The 15,563-nt window shown below is 57.8% G+C and overlaps 1 protein-coding gene across 1 annotated transcript in view; it reads right to left on the bottom strand.

Moving 5' to 3' along the window:
• Positions 1-14,124, bottom strand: part of LOC117645044 (GTP-binding protein Di-Ras2-like) — a 71,267-nt gene extending 57,143 nt beyond the window's left edge. The window contains exon 1 of the mRNA XM_034384933.1: positions 14,008-14,124. The gene's annotated coding sequence lies outside the window, so the exon portion shown is untranslated. The remainder of the gene's footprint in view (positions 1-14,007) is intronic.
• Between the last annotated feature and the right edge of the window lie 1,439 nt (positions 14,125-15,563).

The following is a 15,563-nucleotide window of genomic DNA, read 5'->3' as shown; positions in this document are numbered from 1 at the left end:
CGCTCTCTCTCTCTCTCTCTCTCTCTCTCTCTCTCTCTCTCTCTCTCTCTCTCTCTCTCTCTCTCTCTCTCTCTCTCGCCGGTAAATTGATATAGTCTGGTTCGAAAAGGAGGAAGGGGCGGGCAGGTATTCGCCCTTTACACCGCTTTGTGTAGTAGCAGAGCCTTGGCCGAGCCTCGCCCGTGCCTTGGCCGTGCCTCGGCTGCGACCCGCGCCAGGCCAGGGGCGTGAAGCCCGGAGGCAACCAGTGTACAGGGCCGAACATATTACGGGTTAACTCACCACTTCCGCATTACAATGCGGTAACTTTGAGCCAGTGGAGGAGGGGGAGGGAGGTGAAGGCTGGGCGTTGGAAGGAGGGGAGGGGAAGGGGATGTGAGGAGGAGGAGGAGGGGAAGGAGGGGAGAAGAATGAGGGGAAGGTGCGGTAGGGGGGATGGGGGAGGAGGGGGAGAGGAGGAAGAGGGGAGGGGGAGGGGGAGGGGGAGGAGGGGAGGGCGAGAAGAGGGAAAGCCAAGCCTACCTCTCGAAGTACGCGCCAGGTATTAAGGTGCCCGCGCTGCCGTCGCTTTGGAACTTCCCCCTCCACCTCCCTGCCCCTCTCGGTCCCTTTGACCTCTGGCAGGTGACTGAACGGGTCGCCGACCACCTACACCAGAAATAAACAAATCTCGGCAGCGGCGCCGCCCATTCGTTTACTTATTTTTAGGGAGAGAGAGTGTTCGGTTCGAGTCCCGTCTAGCGACTCTGGAGCTCAAAACGCGTCCAGAGAGGGGGAGAGAGAGGGGGGGAGGGAGGGGGGTCTGTGCTTTGTTTTTATGAGGCGGAAAATCCGAAACGCCAGTCTATTTCTCCTTTTTTTAATTTTCGCGTGCCATTGATACGCTCTGCGTCAAGCTGGAGGCTGACCCTGACATGGAGCGGCATTCATTTTCACAGGAAGAGATACAGGAATTCCTCGCTCGGCGCGCAATAACGGAAAGAACATCCCAAATGAAGGAAAGCTTGTGCGATATTGGGAACGGAGTCTGCCGTTGTGCTGTATAGCGTGTCCGGACGAGGTTCCGCGAGTCGTCGCGAGATGGCGCTGCGCGCGCCGAGCCGCCGCCCGCTCGCGGTGGCGACCTAGGTTAGTGTTGTAACTAGTTTGTAAGCAATTTTCCATGAAATCAGGATTTGCTCTACAAGAGCTCGCTCTCTTAGTGAGGTCAGTTGGCCCTCGGCCGGAGCGCTTGCAACGGCAGATCGAGTGAGGGACTCCCCGACCGCGGAGAGCACATACCGGCACCGGCTGTTCCCCGAGGGGGACGAGCGCCTGCAACAGCCGTTCCCTCCGAAGGCGTAGCGCCCACACTGGCTGCTCCCCTGGTCGTCTTCATCGCCTTCGCCAGGGGGTGGAAACGGGGCTGATTAGGCGGGCCTTGGCTGCGGCGATGCGTGCACGGCCGTTTTGGCCGTTTTCACCACTTTACCGCGTTAGTTGGTAAACCACTTTCCAGCTGAAGTAGTCGTCTTAACGACAAAACCTCAACGCGTACTTAAAGAGTAAGGTTGAAGGATCAGCAAATAAGCTCCTTGGGCCGAATTGATACTTACAAAATGAGATATTCACATTTTTGTAACTTGTTTACATTTTTTTCGGCGTTTTCAGGCCAGAATCGCCGCGCCCGAACGCGGATGAGCCATTTAAAACAAGTTACAAACATGTCCATGACTCGTCCTGTGGGTTTCAAATCTTCAAAACGGGCTTATTTTCTCGAAGAGACAACATTACTCTAGAAGTACACGTGCAGGATTTGTGCATAAGATGTCTACTTTAGCTAGAAAGTGGGTTTCTAGGAACCACAAAAAAACAACAAACAACGGCCGTGCACGCATTGCCGCAGCCATGGCCCGCCAAATCAGCGCCGTTTCCACCCCCTGCCTTCGCCGACGACGACGACAGCTTCGACGGCGACATTGGGATCCTGGGCCCTTCAACCCGGGTGGCGACCGTGCCGACGGTCACGCGGACACAAGCGCCCGCGGACTGCGGGTTCGGCAACGCGACGACGCCGGTGCCGGGCGGGCTGCCTACCCTGCGCTTGGCGGGCGCTCCTTGAACTTGCAGCCTCAGGCCCCGCCTCACAGTGGGCCAGAAGATCGGTGGGGGCGGCCAAAACTCTAGACGCGTTTTGAGCTCCAGAGTCACTGAATGGGACTCGATAGACATGTGCGCCGACCGCATTTTCATCGGCGGCGGCGTTTGGCCGAAATTTAGCCGGCGGCGGCGGCGACGCCGGCGTCTGCGCCGATGTCTTGATCGGGCGGGCGGCGGCGGCTGGGCGGCGTGGTTGACTTAAATTTGGTCTATTTTCTCAATTTAAAAACATGCCCATGAAAAGAAAACACAATTTGATGGACTAGTTCTTTAGGGTGGACTAGTTTCGTTACAAAGGTAAAAATTAAGCAATATAAACCCTCCAATAAGATTTTGTTCTCGCGGCGGAGAAACCCGCTCGTCGGGTTGCCTATCCCTGGGTGCTCGCTGCTGATGGAATGCAAATATTTTGGCATTTAAGGTCGCGACGCCGACGCCGCCGCCGGTAAAATCATCGGCGGCGGCGCTGGCGCGCGCCACAAATTTTTGTCAGCGGCGGCGGCGTGGTAAAATTTGTCGGCGGCGGCGTAGCGGCGGCGCGGCGCACATGTCTAGACTCGAACCGAACGTTTGACCCCACCAATGGATTGCTCTCCGAACGAGGAATCCATTGGTGGGGTCACACGTTCGGTTCGAGGCCTGCTTAGCGACTCTGGAGCTCAAAACGCGTCTAGAGATTTGGCCGCCTCCACCGGTCTTCTGGCCCACTGTGCGCCTTGCTCCGGGCTCCAGTCTCCAGTCTGCGCGCCACACCGACCACGGGGCACGGGCTTGCTTAGCCACTGCTGCTGCGTGGCTTTGAACTCCGTTCCCCTGGGCGAGGCTGGCGCTGGCTCTGGCGCTGGCTCTTCGGGGACCGGTCCGACAGGTCCGACTGGCCCGCCGCCGTGCCGTTGCTCCACGTCGCTCTGATCGGCGTCAGTCACAGAGAGCGCCACGGCCAGAACTAAACGCCGGCAATCGTTGGTCCCCACGGACGCGGCAATACCATTTTAAACGTGCGAATCTCTCTCGTTCTCTCACCCCGGGCGTTTCCTGGGAGCGCGCACTGCTTCCCCCTCCCCCTCGCGCCGCCGCCAAAAGGCGCGTCAAAGCTACACGCACAAAGTACGACGACGATGGAGGAAGGGCGGTGCTCTCTCTCACACTCGTGGCGCCTGCCGCGGCTGTGCGAGAGAGACGGAGCGAGCACGGGCGGATCGAATCCAACGGCCCTTGACCTTCCCCGCTGTCCTTACGTCGGGCCTAAGTGCCGCACAAGCAAAGACTGCCCAGAGTGGCACCCCGTGGGGTTTCCCCTCGCTCCCTCCCTCCCTCCCTCTCTCTCCTCTCTCTCTCTCTCTCTCTCTCTCTCTCTCTCTCTCTCTCTCTCTCTTTCGCGGCTTGTTGCGTCGCCGTGGTGGGACCACCGGACGTGCGCTGCTGCTGGAAGCGCAAAGGAAAACACACACAGAGCTGCCCACGTCCACTCGACCCTTTCTGTACTGTAACTGTTGCATCTATTTATGCGCGACCGACGACGCCGGCAGGACCACTTGCGTTGCCACCAAAGTAGGCAAAGCTTCCCACGATGTACAAAGCGCCGGAAGGGGCAACCGGCTTGTCAACTCGGCACTCTATCGAGAGAAAGTCCGAATACTGTCTAGTAGGCATGTTGAGGTTGGCGTTGGCAACCTTACCGACCCTGAGGTTTGATTTGTAATGTTTACGACACTGAAGTTAAGTTCGCCACACTGAAAAACCAAACGTGGTCTAGATTTGCAATCTTTTTGGACACTGAGGTTGGCAATCTTTTCGATACTGAGATTTGATTTGCAATCTTTTTGGACACTGAGGTTGGCAACCTTTTCACCACTGGTGCATCGTGGGGGCCTTCGCCAGCGTGTGTGGCAACACCGAGGCGGAACGCAGAAGTTTCTGTTTTCCAGCACGTCGAAGTCGCACTGCTTCGCTTCGTCGTCGTCGCCGTCGTCTTCGTCCTCGTCGTCGCGGTGCCCCTCGGCAAACCCCTCAAAGCGCGGGCACCTTTATTGCATCCCCGCAGGCCGATTCCGAACAGACTTCTTCGCGGCGCTGTCTCTCTCGCACTCCTACGGGCCGTCCCTTAAAGGGGAGCGGGGGGACAGGGTGCGACGACAGGCCCGGAATCAAGAGGCACCAAAGACTCCCGGCAGAGAGAGAGAGAGAGAGAGAGAGAGAGAGAGAGAGAGAGAGAGAGAGAGAGAGGGAAGCGTGGTGGACGCAGCGTGACCTTTCGACGCGGCACTTGAGTTAACTCTCAAATGGAAACGTCCTTTCGCCCAAATTATAGCTCCCCGCGATTTCTCTAGGATCATATTTCTTGGAAAAATCGTATCACATTTTCGACTGAAATTCGTTTTGAGGTTCAGCGTCACGTCGGCGCCATTTCGACTTGTCTGTTGTCTGTGCTCTGTCAGTGAGTGACCTCGTCGCCGACAAGCGTCCTCGCATTAGGAGCCACGTTCGGTGACGTGCCTGCAGCGCAGGGACGGGGAAGGGGGACGGAGAGGGGAAGGGGGTCACGCGCGCGGAGCCGTCTGCCACGGCATTGCACGGCATTCTGGCACACCAGACGAATGTGCTCTGGAGCTTAAGCGCCTTCCTGGCGTCGTACGCAGTGTGTGTTACATGTGCGCGTGTACACGTGTTTGCATGCAAGCGTGATGCTCCAGAGTGGGATAGTAAGTGTGAGTCTGAGCGCGTAAGCGTGTTCTCACTCTCTCACTCTCTACTCTCTCTACTCTCTCTTCTCTCTCACTCTCTCAGTCTCTCAAACTCTCACTCGCTCACTCACTCTCTCAATCACTCTCTCACTCACTCTCTCACTCTCTCTCTCTCTCTCTCTCTCTCTCTCTCTCTCTCTCTCTCTCTCTCATCAAACCTCAAACCCCCAATGCGACGAGATAAGCATCACCATCACCGCGTTCCGGGTTCGATTTTCGGGGACAATAATCCTGCGAACGTTGGCTTTTGTAAACTCTATTAATCGGATCGTCCGAATGCAGAACGCTTCCCCCCGTCCATCGCCTCCCCGCCGCTCGCATCGGCATCCCGTTCATGTTGTTGTTGTTTTTGTTGTTGTTGTTGTTGGACTGCCGCCGTTGTTGGTAGTTTTTGTACAAGAGCCGAACCCCCCAGCGCGCCACGCAGCAAACGCCATCATTATTCGCCGTGCCTTGTATTAACGACGTGCGGGATAGGTACGCCCGCCGGAGAGGATCGGGGAGGGGAGGGGAGGGGAGGGGAAGGGCAGGGCAGGGGAGGGGGAGGTTGTGGCAACGGCTACACCAACAGCAGGGTGATAGCAGTAGTAATGTTAATGGATGCAATAACTCGGCTATCGGTCGGGACAGGCCGACAAACGTTGCCAGCGGACAGACAGACAGACAGACAGAGAGACAGACAGACAGACAGACAGACAGACAGACTGTCTGACGCGCAGACAGGCGTGTGGAGGGACATACAGACAGATGGATGGATAGCGCCACGAAGCACCACCGCCCCTGTACTCTTTCCCATTGGACGGAAACGTGTTGTGTTGCTTTAATGGCCCTCCTCGTTCATTTATGGAAGGGAAGTGGAAGTGGGCGGCAATGCCGAAAATGTGTTTGTGCTGCTCAGAGTTTGGAGCACTGTAAAAGAGGAAAAAAATTCTAGGTAGATTGCCGCATTTGGTAGCGTCACGCCTGAGCACTTGCACTAGATGGAGGGGGTAAGATCGAGATAGGAGCCGCGTCCACTTTGTCTCACAGAAAAACTTGGACTAGGCTAATTTTTCATCTTCTTGTTGATGCGTTTCATACGAGTAGAAGACAACGTCGGCTGGCTACGCCCAGGCCGCCCCGCCCCGCCCCGCCCCACCCCGCCCCGAGAGGGCTACGACCGGCGCCACGAACGACCGGACCGCGCGTCCCCGCACCAATAGGTCAGAGTCAACAATCATTCCCAAATGATGGTCGCGGCGTCGTCGCGCCGATTGGAAGGATTTGGCGGGAAAAGAGGCCGCGGAGGGGAAGTGGAGGAGGAGGAGAGGGGAGGGGGAAGCTCGTCCGGCCAAGGCAAATAGGGGAAACATCACGTGCGAAGGGCCGAGCGGACCGGACGGACAGACAGACAGACAGGCACGAGTTTGATCCGGGTGTGTCTATACGCCATACACAATGCGCGCTAAATGAGACTGGAGCCCCGAGGCTCCGGGTTCGTTCGCCGCCTGCAGACCGCCGAAGTTCGTGTTATGGTTGTATTGTTGACCGAGGGGGGAATAGTCTCGAACAAATTTCCTGGGGCGGTAGTCTAATAACTCCATCCCGCGGCGGACTGATTCTCAGGTGCGGTTTAAGGGGCTCCCAACGTCGAGAGAGGGATTTGTTTAAATTGGCTGGGGGGAAGGGGGGGGTTGCCACGCCTTTCGAGAATCTTGCAGAAAGCGGTGCCCCCTTCCACCATTTTTAAAGCGCACCCTTCCTGAGGGTCGCTTTCGTCGCTCTGCCTGTCTCACCCTCATCCCTTATCGGTGCGAGAGAGACAGAGCGACGAAAGCGACTCTCGCGGAAGCAGCCCGCACCTGCAGCACGCGCACTACGTCGCGAGCGCCGTGTGCGAAACATCAGCCATCCCCGGTGAGCGCGGTGAGGGGCCCAAGGTCACGCCCAAGGTCACGCCCAAAGCCCCGAGGTCACGCAGGGCTCGTCCGCGAATAGCTCGCAGCGGCTCGTCGGGCTCATTAACACGGACGAAACAATGACTGGAGTGTCCACCGGCACAGCCGGCACAGACACGTGTGCTGCTAATGCGGAGCCTGGCGGGGCCTGGCGGAGCCCACCGGGCTCTGGGAGTCGGCAAGTCTGCTGGGAGTCTGGAAGTGTGGAAATCTGAGAGTCTGGAAATTTGGGGATGTGAGATTCTTAAAGTTTGAGATTCTAAAAGTCTGAGATTCTAAAAGGTCTGCAGACTTTTGAAATCTCATGACATTTCAATAGTCTGAGATTCTAAAAGTCGGGGACTCGGGGCGGAGCGTTCCGGGACACCAATTTGCGACGCCACGGCCAGGGCGCGCGCGACCGGCGACCCTCGGAAAGGCACGTTCGAATCCGACCGCGGCCGGGCCGGGACAGGCCAGGGGTCGGAAACGGCCTAGGGAGCGCGTGAGCCCGTGCGCCCCACCGCTGCCGACGCGCCGCGCGCGGCGGACCGCTCTGCACGGCGGTACTAAAATCGACAGAACTTTGTCAAAACTTCATCAAATCGATCAAACGAGGTCATTTTTGGATTCTACACAAAATTTCCTATCGATTACAAACAATGGTTTAGCGTTTCAAGTGTTTAAAACACGTTATTTTTCAATTATAAGTCAATTTTACCGGCAACCGACAGCCGACTTGATATTTCTCATTCGCTTAAAAAGTGATTTCTGTTTGTTTTAGGTCCATACATGCAGCGAGCCGATTGTTGGCCATAGTTTACTCTGTGGGGTGGTGTGTTTGGAATGTTGATACGACCTCTGGGGCGACCACAGTGATCCAAAACGTAACTTGGACATTTGGTACAAAATTGGTTTTTGCAACTTTGGAGGTTAAAAGCACAGCTTGTAAAATCACGTTTGTCATGTTCTATACGCCTAAGCCACCCAGAATTTTATTCTCTATCGCCCTGTGGTAAGCGTTTTGCGAAAGGAGATCAAACTTCAGATATCTCGCAAAAGTTCCGAAACACTACGAAAACGCCGTAACAGTACAAGCAAACGGGGGAGCTTAATGTAAAAAAACTATAGCTCGGATTGAAAAACTGACACCACCACGTTGTAGCGCGGACAATTTTACAAGCCATAGTCTAAGCTCATCGCAATCGGACCATCGGTTTGAACGTAGCGAGCAAAACTCTTAACCCCTGTTCAGTGCGCCGCCACAGTAATTTCTCATACTGCCGCCGCCTGACCAAACCCGACGTTAAATCTGTCTTTTAGAATATATACTGCTGTTTTCGAACCGATGGTCCGATTGCGATGAGCTTAGACTATGGCTTGTAAAATTGTCCGCGCTACAACGTGGTGGTGTCAGATTTTCAATCCGAGCTATAGTTTGTTTACATTAAGCTCCCCCGTTTGCTTGTACTGTTACGGCGTTTTCGTAGTGTTTCGGAACTTTTGCGAGATATCTGAAGTTTGATCTCCTTTCGCAAAACGCTTACCACAGGGCGATAGAGAATAAAATTCTGGGTGGCTTAGGCGTATAGAACATGACAAACGTGATTTTACAAGCTGTGCTTTTAACCTCCAAAGTTGCAAAAACCAATTTTGTACCAAATGTCCAAGTTACGTTTTGGATCACTGTGGTCGCCCCAGAGGTCGTATCAACATTCCAAACACACCACGCCACAGAGTAAACTATGGCCAACAATCGGCTCGCTGCATGTATGGACCTAAAACAAACAGAAATCACTTTTTAAGCGAATGAGAAATATCAAGTCGGCTGTCGGTTGCCGGTAAAATTGACTTATAATTGAAAAATAACGTGTTTTAAACACTTGAAACGCTAAACCATTGTTTGTAATCGATAGGAAATTTTGTGTAGAATCCAAAAATGACCTCGTTTGATCGATTTGATGAAGTTTTGACAAAGTTCTGTCGATTTTAGTACCGCCGTGCAGAGCGGTCCGCCGCGCGCGGCGCGTCGGCAGCGGTGGGGCGCACGGGCTCACGCGCTCCCTAGGCCGTTTCCGACCCCTGGACAGGCCGGGCTGGGCGGCCCGAGGCGACGCGAAGCGATGATGCTGCGCTGCGGTCTCGGACGTCCGCACGCCGCGCAGCGCAGCCTGTCATATCCTTTAAGGCCCCCCCCCCTCCACGAACACGTCACCCCGAGCCCATCCCCCAGCGCGCACGGACACACACACACACACACACACACACACGCACACAGACATTCATTCCTTATGGCACAATCTCATTATGACGTATCTGTGCCAGCCTTCCTCGGAAGCATTACGCCCTATTCATAGAAACGTCTTCCAGAATTCTTAAGACGCCCCTCTCTCTCTCTCTCTCTCTCTCTCTCTCTCTCTCTCTCTCTCTCTCTCTCTCTCTCTCTCGCCGTCCGGCCGACCGTGAAGCCTTGGCCGCATCTGTTCGACGGCGAGGACAAGTAGTAGTCGTCAACGCAGTCCAGATATTACGCAATTTCATTGCTCCGTCCTTGTCGCTGCCGGGATGCCAATGCGCGCGCGAGAGGGACAGAGAAGGCGTTACGTGTTTAGTGAATAATCAAGAATCGTCGGAGTTTACTCGGATAAGGACACGCTGGCGGGGATTAATTATACAGCGGGCCGGCTCCGAAAAGGCGTCCGTCTCGTCGCGCTGTCTCTGTCGCACTCACGCGGCGGCCCGCGGCGGGGCGGCAGTGCGAGAGAGACAGCGCGACGAGACGACGCTTCGGCAAAGGCTCGGCCAGACAGCCTTGTAATCCAACGTGCGAACTGCCCGCCCGCCGAGTACTCCTTGAGTTCGACAAACAGGCTTCGGGTCGCTTCGGGTCGCTTCGGGTCGCAGCCAGCCCTCCCTCGCCGCCAATTGGGAAAGTTTACCATCCGACAGGAATCGCAGGAATTAGAAAGCAGTATTGCTGTGCTCTGTGCGCGGCGAGGACCAAACAACAGACAGACAGACAGAGAGTTTAGTTTATAAAATATTTTTACTATGGGACGGCGCGAGGGGGTAACGACTTCGGTAATCCAGCTGACAGCAAATTGGTAATGCGTAATCCGATGACCAGAAGTTTGGAGGTAATCCGGGGTAGTTCGGCAATCCGGGACAATCTAGCGTTAATCCAAAGGTAATCCAGGAAAATATTTGATGTAATTCGGGGGTAATCCGCGGGTAATGCGGATAATCCGTAATCCGGCTGACACGAAATTTATCCGTTGTTGCCCCCTCGGGACGGGGGGGGGGGGGTTGAAATTGAATTAATGGGACAGACAGAAGACTGACAGAGCACTGTATAAATTCCATAGAAACACAGAAGAAAGCACGGAACGTCCGTATTTGAACTCACGTCAAGGGGTACGGAAAACAAGTACGGAACTTCTGCAGTTGACAAGAACGGAGGGCGACGGAGGGTCCAGGCAAATTGTTCCGCACTTTTTTTCTCACAGTGGGCTGACAGACAACTGGACAGACAGGCAACTGGACAGACAGACAGCTGGACAGACAGACAACTGGACAGACAGACAGACGAGCGCTGCTGGCTGCAGAGGGTCCGCAGCGTCTGCAGTCGCCAGGCCAGCGCCGCGCCAGACAGAGCCCCTGAGGACGCTGAGGTAGGCCTGCCCGCCGAGCCCGCGCGTCTGACGGCCTGCCTACCCTCTGTTCCGCAGGGGCTCCCTCCCTTTCCCCCCCCCTCTCTCTCTCTCTCTCTCTCTCTCTCTCTCTCTCTCTCTCTCTCTCTCTCTCTCTCTCTCTCTCTCTCTGCCTCTGTCGGGCTGCGCTGCTTTATTTCCATTACAGGGACAACTTAAACTTGCCGACGCGGTACGCCGTATCGAGGGATGTGTTGTGTTGCCGTCACTTCACCTTGGGCGTCCGCCTTTCCGTCGGTCTGTCTGTCTGTCTGTCTGTCTGTCTGTCTGTCTGTCTATCTGTCTGTCCTGCCTGTCCGTCCGTCCGCCTGCTCGGCGGGGCGCGCGACACAAAATAAAGCTGTCAGTCAGGGCGGTACTGTTTCGCGGCTTGCTCCTGCTGCAGGAGGGGAGGGAGGGTAGGGGAGGGGTGAGGGAGGGGAGGGAAGTGGAGGGAAGGGGGGAAGGGGAGGGGAGGGGTGGGGGAGGGGAGGGAAGGGGAGGGAAGGGGAGGGGAGGGGAGGGGTGGGGGAGGGGTGGGAGGGAAGGGGAGGGAAGGGGAGGGAAGGGGGGAAGGGGAGGGAAGGGGAGGGGAGGGGAGGGAGGTCAGTAGACGGGAGGGCCTTTTTGTCATGCAACACGCACAGCCTCCGTTCGGGCCAATGGGGAGGGAGCCAATGGGGAGCCAGCGGCGCCTCGTCTTACTGCTTTCCCCGGGCAAATGGACTGGAAGCATTAATCCGAGTTTGCAATAATTACCCGGCCAAGCGTCCCTCGCGTTGCCCGCCATGCAAAATGTATGCCATGCAACATGCCCGGAAAAAACAAGAAGCCGTGTTCATTATGGTTGCTGCTTGGCACGGTGGAGCTGTTGTTGATGTTGCTGGATTTTTTTTTGTGCACGGGGAAACGGAACCCCTTCCTCCTTGGGCAAGCTTCGACCTCAGTGTTCGCGGTGACGTCAGTGCGTCCGCACGTTGCCAGGGCCTCGCCGCTTTCCCGCCTCGCCGGACGGCGAGAGGTGGCGAAACAAACGAAACCGACACCGCGACTGCACAGTGGGCCAGAAGACCGGTGGAGGCGGTCAAAATCCCGGACGCGTTCTGAGCTCCAGAGTCGCTAAACAGGACTTGCACCGACTCGAACCGAAATTGTGATCCCACCGATGGGATGGACTGCTCCCCGAACGAGGAATCCATTGGTGGGGTCACACGCTCGGTTCGAGTCCCGTCTAGGGGCTCTGGAGCTCAAAACGCGTCTTTAGAGTTTCGGCCGCCTGGCCCACTGTATGTCCGCCAGTCCGCGTCCCGTCCGCCGTGTGATACCGCCCCGCCGATATCTCGCTGGCATTGATTGAAACTGTTTGCGCGGGCCGCCGCGCCCCATCCCCCCTCCCCTATGGCGCCGCCGAGACAAAAGAATAACGTCGTGCTTGTTCGCAGTCACCGCGCCAATTACGGTTTGATTTGTTTCTCACTATTTGGTCGTGGAAGAGAGGAAGAGGAAGGGGAGGTGAGGACGGGGTTGAGTGGGGGTGAGGGGGTGGGGGGCTGAGGGGGAGGTGAGGGGGAGGTAATGGGGAGATGAGGGGGAGAGGAGGGGAGGGGAGGGGGAAGGGGAGGGGAGGGGGATTAGTGGAGGGAGGGTTGTGGGAGGGGGGAGGGGAACAGAGGGGGTATGGGGAGTATAGAGAGGAGGGGTAGGAAGATGAAGGAGGCAAGTGATCAAGGGCTGCAGACTGATTCCGAGAGTCGTTTTCGTCGCTCTGTCTCTCTCGCATCTATAGGGAACGCCCCATGAGTGCGAGAGAGACAGAGCGACGACTCTCGTAATCGGCTCGGCGTACGAAACACGGATAGAGCGTTCGGTAGACAAAAGGGCCGGGCGTGCGCGAAGGCCGCCGAGGCCACCGAGGCCACCAAGGCCGCCGAGCGCGCGCCGTGTTGACGGGGACGTGCGCCACAGTTGCCGGAAACACCCTTCCGCGGGCGTGCCCTGTCTGTAGAGGCGGCGTTTCGCGCGAGGACGGCTCGGCAGAGCTGCCCACACCACGCCCCGAGGTTGAAATAAAGAAAGATCGATCCATCGTCAACCGACTTCGAAGAAAAAACGTATTTTAGAAATATGATTATTTTTGGGTCAATTATCCGTTCAAGGTTCCACTGCTAATCCATATTTGCAAGACAGAATATAAGCTGGTGCTCCTTTGGATGCCAAAAAATCATCGCTCCTATTTTGCACGAAAAGATTTTTCTGGCTGGTTCGCTTGCTGTATTGGGTTTGCAGTGCAGTGTCCAGCAGCAGCAGTTGGCACACTTTAGCGAGGGCAGAGGCCCGTCCGTCCAGACGGAACGGTCACCGACTCGCCGTCCAGTTTTCGTCGAAGCCCGCGGGCAGGACGTTGTCAGGACAGAAATCAGGGGAAGAATCCAGCAGCGCCGGCAGCGCCAGCAGCGCGTGGCCCCTCCCTGCGCCAACATGTAGAAGTGGCCGCGTTGAGACAAAAACCCGGAACCCGGGCGGCCGTCTTCTCGGAAACCGTGGCCGCAACGGGGGATGCGGAGGGGCGGGGCGGGGCGGGGCGGGGCGGGGTGGGGTGGGGCACATTCCCTGACGATGATTAGGGGGTCTTGGACAGCCCCGGCGCGCCTAGCAGCAAGGCGACGGCGCGGCCTGCGATTCAGAAGAGCAGCTTGCCGCTGTCTCTCTCGCGCCCTCCGCGGCGTGTCGCATGAGTGGGACAAAGACAGAGCGACGGGACGGCACTCCTCTGGACCGCTGGGCACGACTGACGACACGCAAAGGGGTGCAGGGACGGAGCCTCCGCGGCGGTTGGCTCATATTAAATCCGACCAGACCGAGCGGCACAGCGGCAGTCAAATGCTGCGCGCTTTCTCGTCGTTCCCGCCATTCCCGTCGTTCCCGTCGTTCCCCTAGTTCCCGTCGTTCCCCTAATTCTCGTCGTTCCCGCCGTTTCCGTTTCCGAGCACTGGGGTTATTAAATTTCGCCAGCTCAACCCCCTCTATTCCTTCAGTTTCATAAACATCATTTCTTCGCTGCCGTGCAATTGCACTCGATTTTATTCTGATTTTTCTTCGAACTGGTCCGTTTACTGGAGCGTGCAATGCTGCTGGGGTGGCATTCCCTCCTAGACTTCCCTCCCGTCCCTGGACTTCCCGGAACGCACCGAGCGCCACGCCACTCAAGTTTCAAGTTGAGGGTTCCAACTAGCAGCCTTGGGGTGGCTTCACATCCGTATCGCACGTCTTCAAAGCTCCACGCCGAACGCCACACGCATTCACAGTGGGGGCGCGCGTGTCGCACGCAGCAGACAGATTCCGAGAGGCGCATTCCATCGCTCTGTCTCTCTCGCACCGGAGAGGGCCGCCCCATGCGTGCGAGAGAGACAGAGCGATGGATGCGCCTCTCGGAATCAGTGTGCTGTACGCTGACAAACACAGGAATTAGCGCGCAGCACCCCGTCATGCCGTCGGCGTGTTTACGCATTTGTCACTCACCGCTTGCCGCTGCTGGCTGGCTGGCTGGCTGGCGTGTTGCGGAGCGGCGCTCGCGAAGTGAAGCTCGCGGCCGGAGCCGAGTCAACCGGGGCGCTCGGCCGTGCGCGGGAGGCGAGCCGGTGTTGCTGTGCTGCCGCTGCGCGCTGCGAGTGGAGTGGCGAGGCTCGGGGACGACGCGGACGCGGTGCCGTGCGCTGTGCGGTGTGCGATGCCACCCTACCGGCTCCGAGAGCGACGGCACCGACGCCAGCGGAGTGGGGCGTCGGGTTGGCGGGCTGGCGGCCCAGCCTCGCAGCCCAGCGCCGCGACGCCAGCGCCGACGCCAGCGCCCCGCGCGGCCGCGCCGCCAACCAAGCCTACTACGTTACTCTACTCCGCGGGGGGGGGGGGGGGCTGCCGTCCGGGCCCTAGTGCGTGCGTAAGGGGCAAGGGGAAGGGCACACACCCTTCCCTCCCTCCCTCCCTCCAGCGGCTCCTCCAGCGTCCCTCCAGGCCCTCCGGCGGCGCGGCGCACAGTGGGCCAGAAGACCGGTGGGGGCGGCCAAATCTCTGGCCGCGTTTTGAGCTCCAGAGTCGCTAAGCACGACTGGAACCGAATGTGTGACCCCTCCAATGGATTGCTCTCCGAACGAGGAATCCATTGGTGGGGTCACCCGTTCGGTCCGAGTCTCATTTAGCGACTCTCGAGCTCAGAACGCGTCCAGAGATTTGGCCGCCTCCACCGGTCTTCTGGCCCACTGTGCGGCGGCGCCCCCTGGCGGCGAGGCCCGGGCGCGCGCTGTCACTGTCGCACTCGCGGGGCGTCCCGTCAGAGAGCGAGAGAGACAGAGCGACGAAACGGTCCTCAGTGCGGCAGCACGGGCAGCACAGCATCCGCCGCAGCGGGCGAAGCGGGCGGGCACTGGCGTGGAGATTTAAAGCGCGGTAAAGCAACCGGTGAGAAAGGCTGACTTTAACCATCGCATTTCGCGCGGCCCTCACGTAGCGACGCAGTGTGGGAGTGTGGGGGGCGAGTGTCGGAGCCGAGTGCAAGCTGCAAGCTATCGGTTCGAGTCCCATTTAGCGGCTCTGGAGCTCAAAACGCGTCTAGAGTTCTGTCCACCTCCATCGGTCTTCTGGCCCACTGTGCGTCGCCGCTCCAGCATTTCCTTGGGACGTGCTGCCTCCCTCTCTCTCCCTGCCCCTTCCAATGCGCATTATTTATTCGCTTTCTCTCTTTTCTTTTCATCGGCCAGATTTAGTGGCGGTCGCCCCGCCGGTGCCCTGCAGCCCAACGCGGTCGTGTCGCGCGCGAAACAAAGCTCTGTGTGCGAAGACAGAGAGAGAGAGAGAGCGTGAGTGAGTGAGGTGCATGTGCACGAGTGTTTGCCTGGCGACCTGGCCGTGCATGTGAGCAGGCAAAGGAACCAGGCCACTGGGCCAAGGTCCGAAATCAGGGCAGGCCGCAGGGCGAAGCGCGAAGCAGGGTAGGGTAATTGCAGGCCGACCCCTGCCGGCCCTCTCGCCGCCGGGGCTGACAGCAGCAGGCTGATTCCGAGAGTCGTTTTCGTCGCTCT

The sequence above is a fragment of the Thrips palmi genome, unplaced genomic scaffold (assembly GCF_012932325.1).
Source record: "Thrips palmi isolate BJ-2018 unplaced genomic scaffold, TpBJ-2018v1 HiC_scaffold_18, whole genome shotgun sequence".
In the NCBI taxonomy this organism is placed as follows: domain Eukaryota; kingdom Metazoa; phylum Arthropoda; class Insecta; order Thysanoptera; family Thripidae; genus Thrips; species Thrips palmi.
The sequence above is the reverse complement of the archived record's forward strand: the minus strand, read 5'-3'. Positions and strand labels throughout refer to the sequence as shown.